This window comes from Suncus etruscus, chromosome 8 (assembly GCF_024139225.1).
Source record: "Suncus etruscus isolate mSunEtr1 chromosome 8, mSunEtr1.pri.cur, whole genome shotgun sequence".
In the NCBI taxonomy this organism is placed as follows: domain Eukaryota; kingdom Metazoa; phylum Chordata; class Mammalia; order Eulipotyphla; family Soricidae; genus Suncus; species Suncus etruscus.
This window is the reverse complement of record NC_064855.1, coordinates 105,354,981-105,375,856: the sequence shown is the minus strand read 5'-3', so window position 1 is coordinate 105,375,856 and position 20,876 is coordinate 105,354,981. Positions and strand designations below refer to the sequence as shown.

General features: G+C 31.8%; 1 non-coding gene across 1 annotated transcript; it reads right to left on the bottom strand.

Annotated features, from left to right (window-relative positions):
• Nucleotides 1–344: 344 nt before the first annotated feature.
• On the bottom strand, nt 345–453 carry LOC126017108 (U6 spliceosomal RNA). Its single transcript, XR_007498781.1, has one exon. It is a non-coding gene; the product is annotated as a U6 spliceosomal RNA (small nuclear RNA).
• Between the last annotated feature and the right edge of the window lie 20,423 nt (nt 454–20,876).

Below are 20,876 nucleotides of genomic sequence, written 5' to 3'. Positions count from 1 at the left end.
CCTGATTCTGAGGCCATTAATCACCCTGGGCATGCTTAGGCATCCATAAGGGATGCCAAGGATCAAACCAACTTTGGCTGCATGCAAGGCATGTACCCCTACCTGTAGTGCCCTTGTCATTATTGTTTGGATTTGTGTGTGTGTGTGTGTGTGTGTGTGTGTGTGTGCGCACGCGCGCGTGCTTTTTGGCCATTTGAATGTCTTGGAGGGAAACTTCTCTTCTTCTCTTTACCCCATTTTTCAAGGGTCAATTGACTTTTTTTGTAATAGTGCCCCAGCATGTTACATAATTTAGAACTTAACTTTTTAATCACATGAGTAGTGGGCAACGATTTTTTTCCTTTTTATTGTGTTTTTATTTATTTATTTTTGCATGTCATCCTTGTACAAGGGGCCATGCTAATCTTCTCTGTATTGTTCCAATTTTAGCATATGTGCTGCCGAAGTAGGCACTATTTATTTTTATTTATGTTCTTTAAAGTGCAGCAGCTTCTTACTTTCATCCCATTGGATTTCTGCATAATTTTAGAAGAGTATAAATTTTGCTTTTACTTAAATTTGTTGTTTTTTACATATGACCTTAATTCACTAACATATTTTACTTAAATCATATTAATGAATTAAATAAAATAATAAATAAAATAAAATGCCTTAATTTAATAACAATTAAATACCTTAATTCACTTCATGCTTTTTGCTAACTTATCAAACACCTGAGGATCTCTCTGTAGCTTTCTCTCTCTCTGGGCTCTGAATTTGATATTGATCTGAGACTGCCTTTATTCTAGCATCAACCTGTATTTATTAATGACTACAGATTAATAGTACCATTTATTTAGAAAATGGCCTCTATTTTCTTTATCTTAAGTTTGCCTTGATTATTCCAAGTGGTTTAAGTACTTTATTTTACTCAACATAAATTTTTCAAACATTTTATCAATTTCTATAAAAATGTTATGAATTATAATGTAATGTTTTTCTTATAGTGCCTACATTATATTTATATATGCTTTAGATACCAATTCCATTTTATTTATTTATTTTTATTTTTATTTTGGGGGAGTTGGATCACACCCAGTGGTACTGAGTTACTCCTGTCTCTACACTCAGAAATTGCTCCTAGCAGGATCAAGGGACCATCTGGGATGCTGGGAATGGAACTTTGGTCTGTCCTAGGTTGGTGCATGTAAAGCAAAACTGTGCTACACTCTGACCCTCCAGTGCCATTTTAATAATATTAATCTTCCTAATATATGAACAGTGAATATATCAATATTCTTATGTCTTCTTTTATTTATTTTAGTAATGTTTTATAGTTTTAATCATACAAATCTTTAACTTCTTATGTTGAATCCTAGATTCTTGATTTTCTGGAGCACAAATGTGTACAATTTTTAAAAAATTAACTACTCTCTTAATTTATCTGTTCTATTCCATTATATGTAAACAAAAATTTTATCAATTTTTGCTTGGTGATTTTGTAGCCCACTCTATTACAGTATAAGTCCACTATTTCTAGAGTGTGTGTGTGTGTGTGTGTGTGTGTTTAAATTTTGGAGTTTTCTACATATAATATTATCATTTGCAATGAGTGAGAGTTTTAATTATTTTCTAATCTGGATGACCTTAATATCTCCTTTTTGCTTAATTGCTATGGAAAAATTTCAATAACATATTGAATAGTAGTGTTGATAGTAGGCAGGCTATTCTTATACTTAATGTTGAGAAAAGACTTTCAGTTTTTTCCCCACTGAGAATAAAGCTACTCAATGTTTCCAGTGCCTTGTGTTATGTATTTTGAACTATGTTAATAGAAAGTTTCTTCAACCATTTATTGAGAGTTTTTATTACAAATGGCTGCTGGAACTTGTCAAATGTTTTCTCCACATCTATTGATATAAGCATACAATTTTAATTTTATTATATTGATATGCTACATTATACTGACTATGTATGTAAATTATCCTTGCATTTCTGAGACAAATTTACAATATTCATGGTAAGTTATCTGATGTATTGTTCAATTCAATTTACTAATGTTTTGTTAAGGATATTTGTACCAATGGTTATTAGAGACATAGGTCTATAGTTATCTTATTTTTGTTGTGTCTTTGCTTTTGGTATAAAGATAATGTTTATTTCATAGAAGCTGGGAGGATTTCTGTTTCTTTGACTTTTTTGTGAGAGCCTGAACAGAATTGATAGAGATCTTCTTTAAAGCTCTGGAAGAATTTATTAGAGAAGCAATCTCAGTCTAGGCTTTTGTTTTTGATAAAATATTTTATTAGTGTTTGAGGTTTCACAACAGTAATGTGTCTGTTCAGATGTTTCATTTACCTTGGTTTAATTTTAGGAAGCTCTAAAAGTCCAGACATTTATGTTTTTTTTCAATTTTCCGATTTTTTGCTATATTAGTTTTAAAAGTAATCTATAATGCACCTTTGCATTTCTGTGATAGCTTTTGTGACATGGCTTTCATTTATGATTCCTTTTTCTAGGATTCTCTCTTCTTTCTTTTTGTGTCTTGCCAGTGGTTTGTCAAAATTACTTATTTGCTCAAAGAAAAAGCTATTACTTTTATGGTTCTTTTGATTTTTCTTTTGGATTTAATTCATTAATTTCTGCTCTAATTTTTTCCTCTTATTCTTGCATTCTGTTCCTTTTATTAGTGCTTTACTAATTAATTAAGCTATGTATATCATTTATTTATTGGGTCCTTTTATTACTTCCTTATGTATAGTTGAATTACTAAGATCTCAGTATAGCTTTTCTGTGTTTGATAATTTCTTGTAGCACATAGCCCCATTTTTATTTATATTCATTGATATTTTGATATCTCTGATTTCCTCTTTGACCTATTTGTATCTGATCGTAGATTGTTATTTTAAAAATGTTTGAGTTTTTCCACTGTTGAAAAATAATTTGTGACTAACTTAAATTTTTAACACATCATGTTTTGAGAGGATAACAAAATTAATTTTTGTCTTTATGACTCTATGGTCATTTATTTTGTGGTACAGTATGGAACCTATCTTGGAGAATGTCCCATTATATTATAAAATACTTTATATTTAAATTTTGATGAAAATATATTTATAATATAATATATGTGCCATATATCTTGAAATTTGTACATACTATCTAGTGTTTTCTTGTTAGGTTTTAGTCTGCTTAAACTAATGAGAGGTGACCGGGCAGTGCTAAAGTCTCCAACTATTACTGTGTTGTTTTAAATCTCTTGATTCAAGTCTAGTATAAGTTGCTTTAAACATTTTGATGGTCCCTCATGACATGCAAACATTTTCTGAAGGTGAGTGCTTCTTATGCACATATGTCTTGGTAAATTATGAATTATTTTTAAATAAAAATTTTAACTTGAAGTCTATGTTCTCTGATGTATAGCAGTCCCAGCATTTTAAGGAAATTGTTTAAAGTATTTTTTCAAACTATTAACTTTGATTTTTAACATGTTCTAACTGTTCAGATGCGTTTCTTGTAAGCAGCTTTAATATCTTTCAGCTTTTTTTTCTACTACATCTTGCCTCTTTGTTTCTTATTATTGACACATTACACCATTCAGTAGAACTGTTCTTTTTTTATGATATTTCTATAGAAGTAATACTTTAAAATTGGTTCTATATTTAGAAGTTCTTTTATTGCTTCTTGAAAGTAGGTTTCAAGGACATAAATTTTCTGAGTTATTTGTCCATGCATTACTATACTGTTTCTTTTTCTTTTTTTTTTTTTTTTTTTTGGTTTTTCGGGCCACACCTGTTTGATGCTCAGGAGTTACTCCTGGCTAAGCGCTCAGAAATTGTCCCTTGCTTCGGGGGAACGAACCGCGGTTCTTCCTTGGCTAGTGCTTGCAAGGCAGACACCTCACCTCTAGCGCCACCTCGCCAGCCCCTATACTGTTTCTTTTAATCTGAATGATAGTCTAAATGAGTAGAGTATTCTTGATCAACCATTCATTTCATTGATTTTTTTTAAGAATTATCAAATATCTTTTGATTGACAATGTCTCACTTGATATATCTGCTGATCATATTATTTATGCCCCTTAGATGCAATGTATATTTTTGATTTGGCTACTTCCAATAGTTTATCTTTATCTCAGACTTTCATCATTTTAAATATGATATATAGTTTAGTATTTTTTATTTAGGTTTGTCTCTATTGTCTGCTACACTTCAGGATAGCTGAGCATAGGCATATATACTCTTTAACTTTGGGAACTTCTCATTTATAATTTATTTGACTAATAGTTTGTCATTGAAAAACAATTTCAATTTATTGGGTTTTTTGAAGAGTTTACATAATTCTTATTTTAATTATCCCAATATTTTATTACCTGCTTTTCATATAAGACTTTGATTCCATCTTCAGTCATTTAAGAGGTTTCCCAAGCTCATCTGGGAGCTCACTATTTTTATTCTGGGCTACTGTTACTCTGTTTGCAAGGGTTTTAGCTGAGTATTTTATTTCACCTAATAAAATATTTTTTCATTTTAAATAATTTAGTAAGGTCACTTCTAATTGTAATATTATTTATTTATTTTCTCATACATTCTGATGCTTTATTGAATACCTGCATCACAATGTTATGAGATCATTAAACATCCTCAGTATTTTTTCCATGTCAAAGCTATTTTAAATAATTTTATCGTTCTATTTATTTGTTTTGAGCCGATTCCATAAAGTCATTTTATGACATTTACTCTGCTGCTACTTTGTCTATAATTTAGGAATTTTTTTAAATTTAATTTGGTTTTGGGTTCACACCTAGCAGTGCTCAGAGGTTACTCCTAACTCTGAGTTCAGAAATAGTTCCCAACGGTGCTTGGACAACTATACAGGATGATGAGGATAAAATATGATTAACCACATACAAGGCAAGCATCTTACCCAAAGTTCTATATCTCTGGACCCAGGATATGTTATTTCTTACTATATCAGCTATATTTTTGAGTTTATGAGGAAATGGTGATTTGAGCAAGGATTTAATTAATATTAGCAAAGTGGAATTGTAGAAGTTTTCATTATTTCAGAATGAGTTCTGTACAAGAACTCACAAATTCTGTTCAAGAGGTCCAGCTGATTCTCTGTGGGATATGAAGGACAGATGGAGCTCACAGTTGCTAATGCTATTACACACTACAAAGGAAGTTTTTATTACCTGGGTTGAGCCAGGGGTTCACTTATCAATCCTGGTGTTTAGGTGTACCAACCAACGGTCTATTTGTGTGCCAGGCAAAAACAGCAAGAAAAATGTCAGATGTGAGGCTTTTCCAACCAGAATGGAGTGGATATGATGATACTTCCAATTTACACTAAGAGTTGCTTTCACAATCTGTTTACCAAGATTCTGCATCCAATGCTGCAAGTGGTTCTATCTCCTGGGAGGCATTCTCTGAATAAGAAATGTTGAATTTATCATGATGTTGCATCTTTTCTCCCCTGAGAAGCAGCAGTAGCAAAGCTAGAAGTCTACTTAAAATAAGAAATAGCTTTAGGGAAACCTTCAGGGAGAGGTGATCTTTGGGGGCAAAACAATTTTGTTGTTATAGCTTGATTTTTGCTTTTGTTCTAATTTAAAATGCAAGCTTCTAAAAATGAGGCTGGTAATGTACCTGAACTGTAATAGAGTTTCACTTTATTTTACTTAAGAATCAGAACTTTTGTATTTAAATTCAACCTTGAAAACTCTATAAAAGTAATACAATTAATTTTTATTTTAAAATGAAAAATAAAATATTGATGCATAAAGATAAAGCATACAAGAACTTGATATAAAGAAATAAGTACCTTTTACATATATCTTGGTATATAAATTTATAATTTTATAAATGTATTGTACCAGGACTAAGTGAATATATGCAAAAGAATAAAATGAAAATTCATATAAATTCACAAGGTAGTATAAGATTATTATCATTATTATTAGTATTATTACTAATTATTATTATAAGATCTATAGTCTGAATTCAGTAAAAAAAATCGTAAGTCTCTCCTCTCGTGCTTACATGTACTTATGTCGCTTATTTAATCTCTAATTCCTCATTTTAACTTGCATTTTATAGGTAGTAATATAGACATTTAGAATTATTTTGAAAATTAAGAAAATGTATATAAAGCACTTATCTTGGAAATGTTACATACATATGCCAATGTCACTGATAATTATAATTCATTGTTTGAAGAGATGTAAAAATATTAATGTAATTAATTTGTATGGTTAAATAGTAAATTATTAAAGACAATTAACGATTAAAATTGGGACCAGAGAGATAGCACAGCAATAGGGAGATTGCCTTGCAAGCAGTTGATACAAGGTAGATGGTGGTTCGAATCCAGGCATCCCATATGGTCCCCCCATGCCTGCCAGGAACGATTTCTGAGCACAGAGCCAGGAGTAACTCTGAGTGCCTCCAGCTGTAACCCAAAAAACAAAGAAAAATAAAATAAAAAAGTTAAGGTATAAAATTGTAATATATAAAATGGCAAAAATAAGTTATTTTTTCATATTTGTAAACAAATAAATATGTGATTTCACAAATGCTTCATGAAAGATTTATGTTAGAATATGAACTCTAAGCAAAAAACCTGGAGTGATCCCTGATTAAGATTATGTTTCCAAAGAAATGAAAATGTTGTGATCCAAGGAGCAAAGAGATATGTTTCAATTTTTGATAAATATAGATGTTTTCTAGAGTTTTCACACCAGTTGGGCCTCAAGGAAAACTAATGTACAAAGAAGTGAAGATAGTAGTATGGGAAGATAAAATCTGGAGACTTTTACAGGATAGATTCAGAAAAACAACAATGAATCAAGAAGTAGAACCCTTCATTATCCAACCAAGTACTAAAAATATAATGTACTTAAGAACAATACTTGAGGGAGAGGAAAAAACAAAACAAACAAACAAACAAACAGAAGAAAAATGCACATATCACAGGAACAGGAATCGAATCTGCTCCCACAGCCATATGAGGGAAAATCACTATACTGAGAATTGAATTGTACTACTGTTGATTAGGTCTCAATATTGGAGAATGAAGAGCACAGTTGAATAAAATCAATTTTATCATATTTCCTCTACCTACCTAACAAAATTTATAATCTAGTATCAATTGAATCATTATTCTTTATGAGTAGCTAAACTAGAATAAATATAAATACTATACAGAAATAGAAAAAAATATGCAGCAGCTAAACTCCACAAAGTCTGAGAAATGGTCAAAGATGACCAAGCATTGAATGTATGTAATTTAAGGAAGAGAAATGTTAGTCCCTAGAAATATATACAGAATTATTAGATAGCATTAATTACTATTAAATGAACTACAACCATTAGAAATTATTATGAAGTTACTGTGAGTATTCCTCATGATGAAAACGATGGAAAACAATAAAATATCTATTTAAGGAATTAGGATATAACTTAAATGGTAGAGCGTGCGCGCGCGCGCGTGTGCGTGTGTGTGTGTGTGTGTGTGTGTGTGTGTGTGTTTGATAAGCAGCACTATACAGTTCTAAAAACTTCACCATGTGTTGTACTATTGGTCTTGAGCACCTTTGGCCCCAAAACTTAGCCATGTATCTGTACTCCACATATCACTGACTGTGGCCCCGGACCATCACTTCACACCCACAAATATGCAACTCCACTGGGGATAAAATTTAAAAAAAAAATTTAATATTAACTACTATACATAGAAACTACAACTATAATGTTTGAGAAATACATGCTCATTTATATTAATGTTAAATTTAATATCAAAGAAAGATTTGCTTCAATTAAAATAGCAATATATATGTTTTTTATAATAAAATATATCATATTGATAAAAATAATTTATAAAACATAAAGCATCAGCAAATATTTAGCTGGTTTAATAATTTAAACCGGAGTTCTAAAAGAGACAATGAAAAAGTACAGTACAAATAATTTTAATACTGTCTTAAGAATTTTAAATTTTCATGACAATATAAAATTATATCAAAGTGATTTAACAAACCTAAGATACAGAGCATGAAAGAAAGAAAAACTGAAAAGAAGTTTTTTTCTTCTTTTTCAGCAACAAAAGTCCTAAACCACAGTGGGAAAATGAAACTGTCCAATTCTTCCCATTAAAACTTAATGTTGCCACTATTTTTAGGTAGTTTGTGTAAGGGGTTCAGCTCTCACTGCCCCCAACAGGAAAACTAGAAGCAGGAACAAGTTTTCCACAAAGCTGTTTTTCAAAAGTACTAAATCACAGAAACTAATAACTCACTCACAAGCTGCTTTCCAAAAGCACTAAATTTTGAGGAACTAATAAATCTTTCACAAGTTGTTTTTCAGAGCTTATGCACAGATAACAGAGCCCTGTCCTCCAAATGTCCAACAAAATCTAAGCATGAACTGTGAACCGGAAATAATGACCTGCTTTGTGTGACGTTTCAGTAAGGAATGGAGAGAGAAGTAACATCATTCAGATTGGCCTGATAGTTTCAAGACCCTCATGCTGTTTATCAAGGCAGATGGAAGAGTTGCAGAGGTCTCTGCTTATCAGAAATAAACTAAACCAATCAGATGATGTCAAACCAAAGCCTCCATTTTACTAAACCATTTCACCACCCATCTCTCTGTGTCTCTCTGTATCTCTCTACCCTTTATAAAAACTTCTAAAATAGGGTGGTGTAAAAGACACATTTGAGTTTTGCCTCCTGTTCAAGTACCTTTTCTATTGAAGCTTTGTCTCCTATAAACATTGAGCAGTTAATCTACAACTTAGTAAGAACAACAAGACACATTCTTTTAAAAAAGAATTAAAGCAAGAAATACCAGAATTTTTTGACAGCAAAGTGTGGGAAAAATGTGTTGAAAGTGTAACATTTTCAAAGTAGCAGCAGAGTCACGATAAATATACATTACAAAACACAAGTTAATAAAACTATTTTCAGACATAACTGCCATTTGGCAATCATCACTGTAAGCAATGCTAAAGAAAAATACCAGAAATTGTAGCCAAATTGAAATTTAAAAGTTTGCTATCTTTTATAGATAATAAATTAAGTAATATTGATTTATTAGTAAAATCTGTGGGGGTAGGGATTTGATTTGAGTGGTAAATTAGATGCCTTGCAATCATCTCTCTTTGGTGTGATTTCCTGTAGCTCTTCCCTTATTCCTGAACAACAAGAATGAGGTTGGTGGTCTTCCAAGGTCAACTGGTATGGCCCTACCATAAACCTTCCAGGTTTTGCTGGTATCTCTCTCCTGAGCAAAACTGCATGTGGGCCCACAATTAAAAGAAAAGATAAAACATATAAACATAGATGCATTATACATTTGAATATCAGGAAAAAACATGGATGTATTTTATTTATAATATTTACTTAGTATTCATGAAATCACAATCTTGGCAGTAAACCCTGATAATTAAAATATTTATTATCTGAACTCTAAAATAACCAGTGAAACACTGAGAGCAAAAATATGGGATAAATAGAAAGCAAATATCAAGATAACAGGCAAACTTGCAGCAACAATGAATCTTGTTGATGGCCCCAATTTAAAGAGGTTAAGTGTATACTACCTACAAGAATTGCATTTCCAATAAATGCAGAAGGTCTTAAGAAATTGAAAGTATATAGATCATTCTCTGACTAAAAAATACTGGTGTCACTATTTATTAGTAAAAAAAATTTAGAGTAAATAATATGCTTAAATATCAAGGTTATTCCTCAAGGATAAAGAAATCAATTATTCAAAAGGACTTATCAGTTTTTAAATTTTTTAATTTAATAGTAACAGAGCATAAAAATACATGAATTAAATAGGTAATGCGACAGTGAAGAAAAAGATACAAATCTACATTTAACATTGCAATTCAGTACCCATTCTTCATTTTGTTATTTGACAGAAGAGTTATAGAGGATTTTAATGACACTGTCAAATGACTTGAACTAATTGACATATATAGAACTTGCCATTCAGTAACAGCCAAATGGACATGATTTGTAAGGAGCAAATGGCTCATTTGACATGAAAAATAATATTGAAAATAAAAATGTGCCAATAAAGTTTCAAAAACATCCAGTGTATAATATCTAACCACAACAAAAATAAACTAATAAACAGTAAGTAGAGAAAACTCTAAAAGTGGGTTCAAAAATTTGGAGCATATAATAATATTAATTAACATATTCTGGTAAAAGAAAAGTTTGTAAAAGGAAATTAAAAAGAATGCAAATTGAATAAAAGTTAAAATATTTAAAATATAAAATAAATTTTACATCAAATATAAAACATAAGGGAGGGTGTCTCTAAAGTGTCACTGTATACAAATTTATAAAATGAAACATTTGTAGTTTATAAATAGAGATAGTATAAAGCCTACATTAGAATTTAAATAGTTGATATATCCCTATCTTGAATCGTTAGAAAACAGAAAGATGGGTTGACCCTCTTTAACTAACATTTTCAGAATTTCCATATAGATATTAAAGTTTCTTTACCTCCAAAATTGAGAGATTTATTAATTTTATTTTAATTAGAAAATGAAGGTTTATGAAACTTTGTAAATTTAGATGTATAATTGTACATGTCAATTGGACACTCGATCATCACCACACTTTCCACCAAAAAACCAGCTTTATTTCACCACAATCCACTGGGTTTCATGATTCCCTCTGTTCTTCCTCCTCTTTTTTTGATAATCTGAGTTTCAGAGCCCAAATCTAGGGTTTTTTTTTCCTTCAGATACCGTACATATGTTCCCTTGAACTGTTTCTTTATATCCTACTCATGAGTGTTGTTATCCAGTACTTGTTTTTATCTTTTTCAGTGATTTCACTCATGTAACTCATTGTGGTTATTTCAAGGTTGTGACAAAAAACAAAGAAAGAACAAGATCTTATCACTTATTATGAATGAGTAGTATTTCACTGTGTACATATACCATATTGTTTTTTTTTTTTTTTTTTTGGTTTTTGGGCCACACCCGGCAATGCTCAGGGCTTACTCCTGGCTGTCTGCTCAGAAATAGCTCCTGGCAGGCATGGGGGACCATATGGGACACCGGGATTTGAACCAACCACCTTTGGTCCTGGATCGGCTGCTTGCAAGGCAAACACCTCTGTGCTATCTCTCCGGGCCCTACCATATTGTTTTTATCTTTCATCTTTCTTTGATTTATTCCATTTTCATATTTTATTGTTAATTTTCTTGGTCTTGTCAGAGTTTAAATTTTGACATCATCATGGAGAAAATAAAAGATGCTTTGGAGGCCAGAGTGATAGCACAGCTGTAGGACTTTTGCCTTGCATGCAGCTGACCCAGGACAGGTCTGGGTTCAAACCCACCATACTATATGGTTCCCTGACCCTGCCAGGGGCAATTTCTGAGCACAGGAGCCAGGAGTAAGACCCGAGCACAGCTGGGTGTGGCACAAAACCAAAAGAAATGATTTTTGACTATGTTTTTAAAGCTGACATCCACCCTTTTAATCTATTTAATTTAACTGTTGTACATGGTGTGAGATTGTAATCCATTTCATTTTTTAGCATGGTCATTCAGTTTTTCTACCAGAATTTTTGAAAGAGCATCTATGTGTGTGTGTGTGTGTGTGTGTGTGTGTGTGTGTGTGTGTATGTGTAGGTCTGTATTTATTTTTTCTTTCAGTTCCTTAAGAATAATTTCAATCTCTGTATGTCTATAGTTTGAATTCTAGACTCTCAATTTCATTTTTTTGATGTAGTTAATTCTAATTGCACACCACATGATTTTATTACTACAGCTTTGCTGTATGTTTGTAAAAAGGGACTGTGGTGCCTCTTCATTTTTTTACTTTAAGATTGCTTTAGTTATTTTGGGTCATCTCTAGTTTGATAAGCATTTAATTGAGTTTATCTTATTTCAGTAAAAAATGCCACTGGGACTTCCATAGAATGTGCGTGGAACGCAAATGGCATGCAGCTATTTAAGTTGTTTCAATTGTAAGAAAACAATAGATGCAATTTATATTTATAACTCTACATAATCTCAGACTATACAACTTCTGTAGGACATATGCACATACACTTATGTTGGTTAACTTCAATGTGAATTTTTTCACAACTTCCTATAATCTTATCTTTGATATCCATTTATTATTTAACTTTCATTCATACAAGGAAATGTAGAAAGACCTAATTGAGAATCCTTATAAAGAAGAACAGGAAAGAAACAGAGTGAAAGGGAGGGGAAGAAGTGAGAGATATAAGTGAAGATTATGGGGAGCAGGGCCAAAGGGATCCATGTCTTTGTGTTAAAAGGCAGAACTAATTATCTAAACCTCAACTTCAAGAACACTGAAATCATGAGACCCAAACTTTAAATGCCAAATTCAAAAAAGTGCCTGACATGATGGCAGGTTGGAAAGGAAAGCATCATAGGGAAGCTGGGAATTCTGGTCAGGAGAATTTGGCACTGGTGGTGGTATTTGAATTGGTGTTGGAAACTTGTATGTCTTAGATTCAAATATGAATAATTTTGTAAATTTATGATACTTTAACTAAAAAGTGGAGTCTATCATAATATCATAGGATTCAGGCAAACTAGTTTGTCCAATCCAATCATTGTCTGTAGTGCCATTACACTTTTATTTTTCACACAGACTCTGTTGTTGGTATCATGTTTCTGTATTAAAGATTCTGGAATCTGCATATCCTACATTGCAGTCAGGATGGTGCCGAGCGTCCTCTCATTTCACCTCACAATTAAAGGACAATACAGAGAGCCCTGTCCTGCAAGCAGGTCCTTGTTGTTGTAGGGGTCTCCTTGTATTTAGGCCAAGGCTTTTCCTTTCATGTCCCTCATATTTTGTTAGGCCTATGCAAACAATAATTTCCACTCTAACACCGTTTTCACTGTGCTCTTTTGACTTTAATCCTTAAGAAAAACAACCAACTTAAACTTCTGAGGTTAACTTAAACTAATATGCATGTGCATGAAATGTAAAAACGTACTTTGCCTTCAATGTTTAAAGAGTTACATAAGTTTTTTGGCTTTAGATTGTTTTGTGTGCCGCTAAGAAGTATTATGTATTACAATCTGGGGACTTGTGGGACAAAGTAATTGTACATGAGTTCTGTTTTATTTATTTATTTGTTTGTTTATTTATTTTGGTTTGGGGGCACACCTGGCGGTGCTCAGGGGTTACTCCTGGCTGTCTGCTCAGAAATAGCTCCTGGCAGGCACGGGGGACCATATGGGACACCGGGATTCAAACCAACCACTTTAGGTCCTGATCGGCTGCTTGCAAGGCAAACACCTCTGTGCTATCTTTCCGGGCCCGAGTTTTATTTTTCTTAATGTTCTTTGGCTGAAATTTCAAAGTTCAGATATCAGCAAGGGGATTTCTGAGAATTCTGTTTATGGGTGATTGTCCTTCCACTGTAAATTTACCTTGTCCTCTTTCTTTGCATCTTTGTTCTCATAATTAAAAATAAAAAAATTAAAAACAAAAGTGGGGTCTAGAGTAGTAATATAGCAGAGAGGGTGTCTGTGTTGTCCTTGGTTGACCTGGGTTCAATCTCTGGCATCTCCTTGGATCCTCTATGCTGCCAGGAGTAATTTCTGGGTGAAGAGCCAGAAATAACCCCTGAGAATCACTGAATGTGGACCAAAATCAAGGAAGCAAACAAACAAGAAACAGAAAATAAAACAAACCAACAAATACTTGCTTTAATACATTTAAATTCAAACTTATCATTTCCCCACTCATGAATCTCAGGCTTCTTAGCATGAAGGATAGTGTTGTTAATTGTTTAGAAAGAATATTTCAAGTATCCTCATTTTCAGTGTCACATATCTAAATATTATATTTTAAACTTTTTTTTTTTGGGGGGGGATTGGGTCACACCCGGCAGTGCTCAGGGATTACTCCTGGCTGTCTGCTCAGAAATAGCTGCTGGCAGGCACGGGGGACCATATGGGACACCGGGATTCGAACCAACCACCTTTGGTCCTGGATAGGCTGCTTGCAAGGCAAACGCGCTGTGCTATCTCTCCGGGCCCATATTTTAAACTTTTAATAAATTGTTATTTGTATGCTATTTATCAGTTTCATGTTTAATAGTGCCTATTCAAGCTGAGTTTTCCAACTTTATCCTGTCCTTCTTTCCATTTTAAGGTCAACATCTTTTATTTCTCAACATTTCTCTATTTAATATTTTTCTACATGTATGCAAAAGTCTCCAGTTTTATGAAGCTATTTTATAATCATTTTATTTGTGTATTTTTTATTCTCATCAGGTTTTGGTTATATTACTTGCAGAATTTCTTATTTATATTTAATAATTAAATTTCCTATATTTTTAAAAATATTTTATTATGTTTTAAAATTAACAACTTGTTTGGTTGTTTTGAGACATATAATAGATATTGTTTTCTAGATTACTTACTTGAATTTTCAACTGTTTCATCATGAGTAAAGTCAATTTATAGAGTGACTATATCCATTTCTGTTTCTCATATTATAAATGCATATTGTCAATTCAATTTTTATATGAATCCCTTGGTTGAGGGAGTGTACAAATTTCAAAATATGTATTTGAAGTATACTTGCTAAAAATAATGGTAACTATGGACTCTATACTCTATCAAATTTTCACTAAATATTTTAATATCACACAATCACACAAATGTCTATTTGATTATTAAATTGATTAGTATCATTGTAAATTGAACATTTTTAATTATATCACTTCTACTTTTTATTTACATGATATAGTGTCACTAAGATAAAGTTTGTAATATAATTGAAAGTATTATATTATGTCAGCTTTGCTATTTGTTTTTAATAATAAATATTTTAGTTGGCCATTCTTCTATAATTTCAGGATAAATTTCGTTTTTTCAGGTCTAAGAAAATCCAAGATCATCTGACATGCTTACATAGCTCAAATTTTTGTAGACATAAATGTATATATTTCATGTATATAATGAATGCCAATGAATGAAATTTATTACTGTATGGTTTTGCTTTAACCTTCTCATCTTTCACTTCTTACACCTACAGAAAACTTTAATTCGATAGCATAACATAGGAATTCATTTTAAAAATTAACTACTTTTACATATCTTATAAAATTATAAAATTATTGAATAAAAGCTTCTATAGACAAGTATATTTAGACTTCAAGATTTGTTCCCAGACTTTTCTTAGCCTAAAAGTGCACATTAAAAGATAGTATTGTGAAAAATTTTGCTTGTATTAATATTTCTTTTTCATATTTATTCATTATGTTATATGCAGAATACATGTAGATTTAATTAAATCTGCCTATTCACAGAATAATATTTTATAGTTGATAATTTTAATTTTATAATTTAGGATGTACCTTGAATTAATGCATTCTATTTAAGTGTATATATAATTCTGCATGCAATAATGTCTTCATAACATTACTATAGTGAAATGTAATTAAAACACTTTAGCAAAACATTTGAGATGGCATTCAATAGATGTTTGGTAACAACAAATTATACAAATGATGTCCTTATACATTTTTAATAGTTTGAAGCAGTCTTCACTTAATTTTCATCCCTGTTTCTAGATGAAAAGTTAATTCTATATTTTCATGTAAAGATAGAGTCTTAATTTGAAATTTTGTTACCCTTTGATCTTTGCAACATTTCAGGAGAAGAAAGAATTTACATGTACAAAAATGATTTTTGCTATATTTTGATGTGTAAATTAAGACAAAGTGCTTCCTTATAGCTGAATAAGAACAGATGCATGTGATAAATATAACAAAAACAGAAACAGATGGCCTACCACATGTATAACATCGTAATTCATCTCTTTTTATGTAATGCAATTACCCGAGCAAGTCTACTATATTTAACTAGTTTTCTTAGAATATTTCAGTTCCCTAAAGAAGCAAAATTGATTTTTAAAGTAAACCATACACATATACCCATAAACAGTACTGGGTTGTTATTATTGTGTTGTACTGACACTATCAATTTAAAACACAAACCCATACTTTATATCTCTCAAATTGTTTGCAGTAAATAGATACAGACCTTCACTAATCAAAGAAAGTGCAAAAGAAGTTTCATGGGAAAATATTTTCCATAAAAAAGAAGACACTTGCCTTCCTATCATGAAAAAAGAACATATGTGAAAATTGCTTTGCTTCCTATAATCTATAATCTACTATCAACATTTCCAATGAATATAACATTATAATAAGGCATTTGCTTCATATGTATCCCATCAAATCAGTATTTATACTATAGATCATGTTCACCATATTGATATTAACTGTTTTGCTACTTATTCTATGAAGAACACAAAGAATTGGAGAGAAAATTCTGGTAAAAGTTTGGAGTTGACTCTGGTAAAAAATGTTGCAGAATTAAGGCAAATATATAAAAATATTTGATGTCCTAAACATGTCAGGTTATTGGCGACCAAGGAAGATTTAAATTTTGATAAGTCAGATTAATGATAATGACCAAACAAATCTTTAATTTTCCATTGTATTATGATTATGCAATGATGGACAATTTAAATTAATGTTCATAACAAACGAGGATGATTTGAATTGTCATATCTTTCCCCCCCCAAATTTTTTTGACAGTTTCTTCAAGTTGCATTTCTATTGCCCTTGTTCTAAAATATAGCACTCAGATAATTTTGTAATACAGTCAAGGAATGTTTTCCTATACAATGAAAATGTTTCCAAATCGAGAACTTGCAGCTTTTATTAAGTTCATTGTTACAGTGACTGAACTTATCATATTTGAAATTCAGCTCTAAAGCAAAATTCATGAAAAGTAATGTGTATGTTAAACATAAAGAATATTAATATGTGTAGTCATCTAGCAATTTTAAATTCTCACCAGGTTAAATGCCATTTTCTAAGGTCTTACACCTAAACTGTATTCATAATTTTATATATGTCATATTTTCATTTCAACACTAATTTCCTCAATATATGTTAGTATAGACAAAATGAAAATATTAAATAGACAGATAAGAAAATATACATTGTCATAAAAGCAGGTTTACACACTAATTTACTAAAAATATTTTAATTTTTTTCATTGAGAAATTACAAAGAATATACTTGCATTAAGCCATGAGTCTATTTAATTAAAATATATTATAAAAGTGAGGCTAGAACCAAATAAGTTAGATATTTTTCAAAAAAATATTGTTAGATATACTCTGGGATATATATATATATATATATATATATGTTCTTGTCTTTTTACTTAAAGTTTACATTAGAATGCAAATTAAAAACACTGAATAGAAGATGATGAGCAGAGTTAAAAAGTAATTAAGCTAATAATTAAATTATCAGCACATATTTTTAGGCCAATCTTGGCTCTGTGCTCAGAAATTCTCCAGGCAGGCACTGAGGACCATATGGGATGTCAGGATTCAAACCACCATCCTTCCTGAATCACCTGCGTGCAAAACAAATGCCCTAAACTATGCTATCTCTCTGGCTCCTATCAGTAAATATTTATTTATTTCAGAATGTATGATATTTTAAACTATTTATTATATGATATTAATGACTGTCTTGCTACAACACAACTTGTAATTGCAAATAAAGTTTGCAAACATGTGTAAACATTAGTTAAGGCCTTTAACCACAGAATACTGTGCTAACATCATTTTGTTTAAAAATATAATGAATATAATGTGCATTAATTTAGTATTCATTTTAAGGTGTAAATGTGATTAATTAGACATGAAAGCCTGGTATATGATGCATAATGAAAATATCACCCAGCAAGTCAATCTTTGTTCATGTTTGTTTAATATTTTTCTAAATGAAATTATAATGGAGTTTGTACATAATTAAAATATAAGTCAAATACACACACAAACAAAACATCACACAGACCTAAAATAAACCATTCTATTTGTGATTAAGGGTCTTAATGGAGGAATTACAGAATATATTTTTTTTTCTAGAAACATGCTATATGTGTTGTTTAGGATAAAACATTATACTTTCACTTGCCTTCTGTTCTCATGGCAGATATGGATATTAAGACAGATAAAATAAAATCCCCTAAAAGATAAAATATATATTTGAATAAAAATATATATTCCAATAGATTTACATTGTTTTGAGAACTAACCAGTACCAAGGACAATGCTGGATTTTTTTCTAATTAATTGGAGTGCAGGGGGTGTTTTCAGACAGAGCTGGGCACTAAAATAAGCATAACAGTAGGAAAGAAAGTAATTATAGTCATTTACTCATCAAATATTTATTGAACACTGCTAGGTGCCAGGACTGAGCTCTGTATTATATACATGATGGTAAGATTTTGAGATAATTAAAACTGAAACTTGTCACTAAGAAAAAAATTGGAGCTAACAAAAAGAAGGGACCTGTGAAGTGTTTGGTGGCAACCAACATAAATAAGTTTTGGAAATGAAGAACAAGTTGAAAAATCTCTATTAAAAATAAGCACAATCAACGGCTTCTTTGAAAATAGAAGATATGGATACATGCAAATGTAAATGAAGAGGAAATGAGAATACATTGTGAAGTAAGTAAGACAAAGGCCAAGAGGTAGAACAATATTTTAAGCACTTGGCTTGCATATGCAGCATTTCTTCTCCAAGAGACTGAGAAATCTTCCAATGGAACTAAACAGTGCCTCAGGAAGCTTTCTTGACCTCCTTGTCCTGAAGTAGTAAGGTCAGTACTTATAAGAATCACATTCTTGGAGTAATGCCCTATTGACAATTTTCTAACATTCTTAATAATCTTTTAAATATATATTGCTATTTTATTTTATTTATTTGACTCCCACAAATTGTGCAACATTTATCGAAAATGTATTTAGCCCCTTGATTTGCAAAACAAATTAGTTTTAGGTGTTTAATATTCAAATTCCAAATTCATACCAGAGTCAACCTCCCTCCATCAATGGACTATTCTTTCATTTTAGCAAACTTTGTTTAAATTCTCTTCTTATCACTTGGCTTGTTTGTTTATAGTAGAGTTGATATTCCTAGTTCTTTTGTATGTCATTATTTTACAATTATAGTGTTCATGTACATTGTCACCTAATGTCACCAAAATGTACCTAGATTCTTAACCCATATGATATTGCCTCTCCCCAGTTTACATAGTTTACCCCTCTTTTCATATCCTGTTTATACAAATACTCTATATATTTCTTTTCTCACTGAGTCCCTTTATATACTATTTTCCAGCTCCATCCAGTCTAGGAAATTTCAGGTTATTTCAGATTATATACATATATACGTATATATAAATATCAGATTATATATAATATAATATATAATATATATAGAAATTTCAGATTATATATATAATCCTTATTTAGGCACCATGATTACAAGCATGGTTGTAGTTGGGTTTCAGTCATAAACAGAATAACCCCATTCACCAGTGCAACATTCCCACCACCAATGCCTCCCCTGCTCCACACCCCTGCCTGTATTTGTGACAGGCATTAAACCTCTCTCATTCTTTAACATTGTCATACTAGTTGTTAGTGCAGTTATTTCTCTAACAGCGTTCACCACTCTTTGTGTTGAGCTTCAGATTTTGAGCTGGTTCTCTGGTCCTTCCATTCCTTAACTCTATTGTCTCTGGGCCTTATTACAGTAATGTCTTTCATTTTTTCTTAAAACCATAGATGAGTGAGATTATTCCGTGTCTTTCTCTTTCCTCTGATGAATTTCGCTCAGCATAATAGAGTCCATGTACATCCATGTATAAGAAAACTTCATAAATTTATCTTTTCTGTCCGCTATACATTTCATTCTGTATATGTGCCACAGTTTCTTTAGCCATTCAATCTGTTGAAGAGCATCTTGATTCTTTCCAGAGTCTGTCTATTTCTTTCTCCTTTCTCCTTTCTCTCTCTGACCATTCTTTCTTTCTACATTCTTCTCTTCCTTCCCTCCTTCCTTCCCTCCTTCCTTCCCTCCTTCCTTCCTTCCTTCCTTCCTTCCTTCCTTCCTTCCTTCCTTCCTTCCTTCTTTCTTTCCTTCCTTCCCTTCCTCCCTCCATTTCTTCCTTCCTTCCTTCCTTCCTTCCTTCCTTCCTTCCTTCCTTCCTTCCTTCCTTCCTTCCTTCCTTCCTTCCTTCCTTCCTTCCTTCCTTCCTTCCTTCCTTCTTTCCTGTTCTCCCTCCCTTCTTCCTTTCCACCCTCCCTCCCTCCTTCCTTTCTGCCCTCCCTCTCTCCTTTCTTCCGGCTCTCCCTCCCTCCTTCTTCCTGCCCTCCTTCCTTACTTCCTTCCTTCCTTCCTTCCTTCCTTCCTTCCTTCCTTTTTATCTTCCTTCCCAATATATTTTTTCTATGGTTAAAATATTCATCTCCTTGAAAGTCACAGACCACAGTCTGAATCATGAAATGTGAGACTCAAGTCTAGGCTGATTTACTTTTTAAATAATTTAACTGCAATTGTTTTGAGTTGATGATGACAATAGCTATCAGGCATGTGAGTCAGAATAAGGAGAGTGGAGCTAAATCTGAAATTTCTGTGGTTTCAGCTGAGTGCTTTAATGCCCCACAAAAGGCTGCATTTGTAGTCTGTCAAATTTCTGTGTTTAACCAAAGCATGTATATCTGTTAGCTTGATTCAATTGATTGCATATCTCTGATTCAACCGAATATGATAAAATCATTTTTATGATGAACTATCTTCTATAAACATGAGGACTCTGACTCTTAAATTTGTATGTGAAAACTTTATTTTTATGATGGGTGACAACAACCAGTTGTACTAAATTATTATTCCTGGTGAAACTTTGAGGGACTAGTGCCCTGCTAGCTATGCTAGCTATACTACCACTGTAGTCCCTAGTCAGATTCTCTAATGGACAGTTT